A 7,841-nucleotide genomic window follows, 5' to 3' on the forward strand; every position below is an offset into this window, starting at 1 on the left:
TGTTAGATTTCAGATGAAGATGCTGGAAGAATAGTCGTGTGTATTATCCTTAAGTTCTCTGTGACGTCCAGATATTATCCACTCACTCCACTTGTGCATATGTGAGGTAGTTCTTATAACAGCAGAGCAACAGTCACATCTGAACAATATGGTGGGAACATGGATTTTTCATGACCTACGCAAAATGAAATAATCAGAATTGATTGTAAATATGTGTGCAAAGATTAAAATCAATGATGATTTATACTGAGTACCTGACGTAGATGCCAGACTCCTGCTTGAACAAGTGACTTGCCATTATTTTCGGTTGTTCACTATAATAGCCAAGAACTACCTCTTCATCATTAATGTTTTGGATGAGGAAGAAATTGCTTCCTACATACCGCAATGGTCCAGCAGAGGTTTGGTTAACTCTGACTGATATAATTGTGCAAAATTTATAAGTCAACCCCAATAGTCAACCCAGTTAACTAAGACAAATACATATTAGTTTTATTTAATCATAAAAATATTAGAAATCATTGGTTGTTACAGTACCTTCATCATGTTGTCATGAAGTCCCTACTTGTCCTTACCATCAACACAAGTAATCTACTTTTCATTACTTCTGTTTTATCTCTGATTCTCTTTACAGTCTTTATACATAGCAAGATATCTTGAGACATATCTATGGTCATATATTGATCTTTACAGTCTTTATATATAGCAAGATATCTTGAGACATATCTATGGTCATATATTGATTCTTACAGTCTTTATATATAACAAGATATCTTGAGACATATCTATGGTCATATATTGATCTTTACAGTCTTTATATATAGCAAGATATCTTGAGACATATCTATGGTCATAAATTGATCTTTACAGTCTTTATATATAGCAAGATATCTTGAGACATATCTATGGTCATATATTGATCCTTACAGTCTTTATATATAGCAAGATATATTGAGACACATCTATGGTCATATATTGATCTTTACAGTCTTTATATATAGCAAGATATATTGAGACACATCTATGGTCATATATTGATCTTTACAGTCTTTATATATAGCAAGATATCTTGAGACATATCTATGGTCATAAATTGATCTTTACAGTCTTTATATATAGCAAGATATCTTGAGACATATCTATGGTCATATATTGATCCTTATAGTCTTTATATATAGCAAGATATATTGAGACACATCTATGGTCATATATTGATTTTTACAGTCTTTATATATAACAAGATATCTTGAGACATATCTATGGTCATATATTGATCTTTACAGTCTTTATATATAGCAAGATATCTTGAGACATATCTATGGTCATAAATTGATCTTTACAGTCTTTATATATAGCAAGATATCTTGAGACATATCTATGGACATAAATTGATCTTTACAGTCTTTATATATAACAAGATATCTTGAGACATATCTATGGTCATATATTGATCCTTACAGTCTTTATATATTGCAAGATATATTGAGACACATCTATGGTCATATATTGATCTTTACAGTCTTTATATATAGCAAGATATATTGAGACATATCTATGGTCAGATATTGAATTTTACAGTCTTTATATATAGCAAGATATCTTGAGACATATCTATGGTGAGATATTGATCTTTACAGTCTTTATATATAGCAAGATATCTTGAGACATATCTATGGCCAGGTATTGATCTTTTTTTCTCTGTTTGTTGTCATATGGAAATTCATGGTAATAATATTGTTTTCAGGCTAAAATCTAAGGTCTGGTCTGTATCAATCAACAAACCTGCTTTTCTAAACCTGTATCACATGAGCCCTCATTGTGTGGCCTTCGAGAGAATGTAAGTCTGGTTATCCTACATATGGCAGGCTTCTAATGCCTGGTATTGTTGTGTCATTCTTCTCTTTATGCACAAACTTCGTCCATTGTGTTGCCACAAGGATTCACCAAGTTGTTGATGGCCGTGGCTGGGGGATGAAGGTCACATTAAATGTAATTAAGGTTAATTTGTCATGTTACTGCAATAAACTAATGTTCCTGTTCGTCTTGTATGGTTATTCTAATCACACAACCCCATCAGGCTCTCTCCCTGTCTCTCTCTCTCTCTCTCTCTTTCTCTCTCTCTCTCTCTCTCTCTCTCTCTCTCTCTCTCTCTCTCTCTCTCTCTCTAATTGCTGGAAGCAGTATAACGGATCCTTATAATACTGATGTATGAGGGATATAAACTCAGTCTCCAGTGTTTAGTCTCGATTCCCAGAAACCTTGGAAAGGTAAAGACTCACTCAGTTCCCCGGGGGCCCGGCTCTGTGTTGTTGTGTAAGACAAACGTAAAGTCTATCATTACCTATAGCTATACCGCAGTCATGTTGGCAACACTACTACCATAACCGGCCGACTCCACTTCCCTCCAGGCCGGCTACCTGACACGCACACCTCATTGGTTGTTGCTATTTTGACCGCCAATTTTGTCGTTAAAATTTAAATCGATACTGTATCAGTTTTATATCACTGCGTACACAGTATCATTATATTACGGTGAACATCTACATTATGTTGATTATTTAGATAACAAGTTGGAGACAAAAGAAATATCCAGAGCGAAAAAAAAATCCAGATTGGAGCGCCCCAGCCCAAGGGGAAGTGGAGTCGCCGGGGACTAAGCCATCCGAGTGACCAGCGTTGCCAACATGACTGCGGGGGGCAGGGTAGCACATAAACTGTTCAAGCCAAGTTGCCAAGTTTCCTGTTTTAAATTTTAAACCCCAAAGGGAATTATTTCATTTTGTGGACACTCTGTGTCCAGGTAGTGGCCATTATAACAATATAATCTGGAAAATAGATAGGCGGGGAAAAAACCCCCCAAAATCGTGAAATAAATGAGTGTTAATCCCCAAGCAAGTGTGGCAGTTGTGACTGAACGTCATTAAACGTCCAAAATGATGCCATGTATTGAAAAAACTCATGGTAAGTCCGTAGCCGTCCCCTCCACCCTCACCAGAACAGCTATGTTACCACACCAAGGCACCTGGGTTCACTAAACTATAAATTTTCATAGGTACGAGTTCACACGGTTCCCATACCATCATGATTCATAACGGTTCCCATTACCTCATGATTCATATCGGTTCCCATACCATCATGATTCACAACGGTTCCCATACCATCCTGACTCACAAAGGTTCCATCCCCTCATGTTAAACAACAGTCCCATCCCATCATGATTCATAAGGGTTCCATCCCATCATGATTCAAAACCCGGCCCCATACCTCATGATTCACAACATTTCCCCATACCATATGATTCATAACGGTTCCATACCATAAGATTCATAACGGTTCCCATACCTTCATGATTTCACAACGGTTCAATACCTTCGACTCAAAAAAGGGTTTTCCCCATACCACCCATGATTCACAACATTTTCCATACCATCTTGATTCAACGGTTCCCTTTCCCATGATTCAAAACGGTTCCCATACCATCATGATTCATAACGGTTCCCATACCATCATGATTCACAACAGTTCCCTTTCCCATCATGATCATAACGGTTCCATACCATCATGATTCCAACAGTTCCCATACCATCATGATTCTTTAACGGTTCCCATCCCATCTGATTCATAACGGTTCCATACCATCATGATTCTAACGGTTCCATTACCATCATGATTCATAAACGGTTCCATCCCATCATGACATACGGTTTCCATACCTCAAAATTCAAACGGTTCCTTACCTCATGATCACAAGGGTTTCCCGTACCTTTCTGATCTAAGTTTCATCCCATCATGATTCATACGGTCCGATACCATCATGATTCATAACGGTTCTCATCCATCATGATTACCGGTTTCGATACCATCATGATTCATAACGGTTCCCATACCATCAGGTTTCCCATAACGGTTCCATACATCATGATTCACAAGGGTTTCCATACCATCATGATTCATAACGGTTCCATACCATCATGATTCATAACGGTCCCACCCATCATGATTCATACAGTTCCATTACTATCATGATTCACAACGGTTCCCATACCATCATGATTCATAACGGTTCCCATACCATCATGATTCATAACAGGTTCCCATACCATCATGATTCATAACGGTTCCCATACCATCATGATTCATAACGGTTTCCCATACCATCATGATTCATCAACGGTTCCCATACCATCATGATTCATAACGGTTCCGATACCATCATGATTCATAACGGTTCCCATACCATATGATTCATAACGGTTCCATACCATCATGATTCATAACGGTTCCCATACCATCATGATTCATAACAGTTCCCATACCATCATGATTCATCAACGGTTCCCATACCATCATGATTCATAACGGTTTCCCATACCATCATGATTCATAACGGTTCCCATACCATCATGATTCATAACGGTTCCCATACCATCATGATTCAAACGGTTCCCATACCATCATGATTCATAACGGTTCCCATACCATCATGATTCATAACGGTTCCCATACCATCATGATTCATAACGGTTCCCATACCATCATGATTCATAACGGTTCCCATACCATCATGATTCATAACGGTTCCCATACCATCATGATTCATAACGGTTCCCATACATCATGATTCATAACGGTTCCCATACCATCATGATTCATAACGGTTTCCCATACCATCATGATTCATAACGGTTCCCATACCATCATGATTCATAACGGTTCCCATACCATCATGATTCATAACGGTTCCCATACCATCATGATTCATAACGGTTCCCATACCATCATGATTCATAACGGTTCCCATACCATCATGATTCATAACGGTTCCCATACCATCATGATTCATAACGGTTCCCATACCATCATGATTCATAACGGTTCCCATACCATCATGATTCATAACGGTTCCCATACCATCATGATTCATAACGGTTCCCATACCATCATGATTCATAACGGTTCCCATACCATCATGATTCATAACGGTTCCCATACCATCATGATTCATAACGGTTCCCATACCATCATGATTCATAACGGTTCCCATACATCTTTGATTCATAACGGTTTCCCATACCATCATGATTCTTTAAACCCGGTTCCATACCATCTTGATTCATAACGGTTTCCCATACCATCATGATTCATAGGGTTTTCCATACCATCATGATTCATAACGGTTCCCAACCATCATGATTCATAACGGTTCCCATACCATCATGATTCATACCGGTTCCCATACCATCATGATTCATAACGGTTCCATACCATATGATTCATAAGGGTTCCATACCATCATGATTCATAACGGTTCCCATACCATCATGATTCAAAAACGGTTCCATACCATCATGATTCAAACGGTTCCATACCATCATGATTCAAAAACGGTTCCCATATCCATTGTTCATAACGGTTCCGATACCACCCTGATTCATAACGGTTCTACATATTGATTATAACGGTCCATACATCATGATTCATAACGGTTCCCATACCTTTCATTGATTCACAACGGTTCCCATACCTTCTTGATTTCATTAACGGTTTTATACCATCATGATTCATAAACGGTTCCATCCACATGATTCATAAACGGTTCCTACACATGATTCACAACGGTTCCCATCCCATCATGTTTCCCAAAACCCGGTTCCATACCATCATGATTCCCCACGGTTCCCTTTACCATCATGTTCATAACGGTTTCTTACCATGAGTTTCTCAACGGTTCACATGAAATCATGATTCATAACGGTTCCGTTACCATCAGGGTTAATAACGGATCCGTCCATCATGATTCATACAATTCGATACCTTTCCTGTTCATAAGGTTCCGTAATCATGATTTTTAAACGGCCCCCATCCCAAACTTGATTCATAACAATTCTATACATATGATTCAAAAGGTTCCGATACATCATAAATTATAACAATTCGTCCCCAATGTTCACAAGGGCCCCCGTTTACCATCATGTTTCACAACGGTTCCGTACATTAAATCGAATTCGAAAGCCGTGATGGGTTTGTGACCTCAAATTTTAGTCAGGGGATGTACAACATAAGGTGGCTCCCTCACTGTAGACGTCAGTCACATACAAAATGGTTGTCGGGTTACAAATACAGGTGCTCCGTCACTGTAAAAGGTCGGGTCACCATACTTAATGGTTGTTTGTACAACAAAAGGGGGCTCGTCACTGTAGACGTCAGTCACCTCATTATGGTGTCTGGAAAAACCCCCCCATAAAAGGTGGCTCCGTCATGTAGACGCCCCGTCACCATACATTAGGTTGTTGGAAACAAATCCCGGTGGTTCCATCACTGTAGCATGTAGATTTTTAGGTTTTAACATAAACCTTAACTAAAGAAAAAAATATAAAAAACTTTGAACAAATTTTGCCCTGAAATACCCAGAGACGATCGAATTAAGGTGATGAGAGCGATTTTAAACACACATTTAATGGACAAAGTATAAATGGCAGCCGAGGGAATAAGAAGGCCACCCCCCCCCCCCCGCCCCCCCCCCCCCCCCCCCCCCCCCACCCCCCCCCCCCCGCCCCACATAATCATCCGATGATCGCAGTTAGAAACTGACAGATGTAATATAGTTAGAAATGTCAACAAAACAGTGAGTTGGTGACATGTTTCTTATGTTTGTAATGCAACTCTGAAGTTAGTTCGTAGATTCTTAAGGGGAATGAATGGTGGACAAATAGTGAAGGAAAGTGCAAAAACGGGGCTAAGTATTCTAATCCAAACTAGAATTCATTCATTCACTTCGACATTAATCTTAGGACATTTCAATGGCTGAGATTTACATGATACAGAAAATCTTCAAACAAGGAAGATAGACAGATAGATAGATGATTGAATAAATAAGTAAACTGATAGTTGTAGGTGCAATCAGAGTCGCCTATGATTTCCTTCACAGCGAATGAGATGATAAATGGGCGAGGCTATAACCAACGTCTATGATTATTGTAAATGACTGATAATGATTAATCTTTATTGCTTTTGTGCGACTGCTGTTAGCCTTTGAAGGTTAATGTTCCCTCAAAGTTGCCCGGACCCTACCACTAGGAGGTCAGCAGTTCGACTTAGGGTCCATTTGTGCCATGTTTTTGGCACCTAACAGAATGGATGTATCTTTTTATTTTTAATTTTTTTTTTCACCCCAGTAGATGGGACTCATAAATAGTAGGAACTTTTCCTAAGGATTTAATCCTTTATGATAACCGCTTCATCCGTAAAATAGTTTGCCAATAATTTGCAACTGAATGAGAACTTTTGCCATAGGAAGTGTCTTCTGAGGACCGGGTATAACAGGGTCGACTGCTCGAGGAGGAGCAGCTTCTCCGATCTCAGGGACGGGAACTTAAGGTTTAAGGAATTTCAGGGATGAATGTTGGTGGTGTGGACTTTAATCTTCAACACGGCCGCTTCAGTTTTAGGGTCGGCTGCTGCTGCAGGTGCTGCTGATCCTCCAGTCGCAGCGACGGACACATCAGGGTCTTCATCGACGACCAGTACGAGTACGTCGGGATCCACCAGTCCTGATTCATCCCCATAGAAGTAGGGGATCAAGGTCACCAATTCAGTGGTAGGCATCACTTTGCCCCGTTGTTTGGTGGGAGCCAAAGAAACATTGATGGGGATGGCGGCTGCTCCTGTGTCAACTACACCAGTTTCCTCGCTGGGTCCGCCTTCGCACAGGTCATCATCATCTTGATGCCGAGTCTGGATCTTCACCACTACTCTCTCGTGCACGGGTTCGATATCCAGACGTGATCTCTTCCTGGAAGGCCTTTGGCATTGTGGAAGGCACCGCTTTCCTCCCTGGGCCA

The sequence above is a fragment of the Panulirus ornatus genome, chromosome 12 (genome assembly GCF_036320965.1).
Source record: "Panulirus ornatus isolate Po-2019 chromosome 12, ASM3632096v1, whole genome shotgun sequence".
In the NCBI taxonomy this organism is placed as follows: domain Eukaryota; kingdom Metazoa; phylum Arthropoda; class Malacostraca; order Decapoda; family Palinuridae; genus Panulirus; species Panulirus ornatus.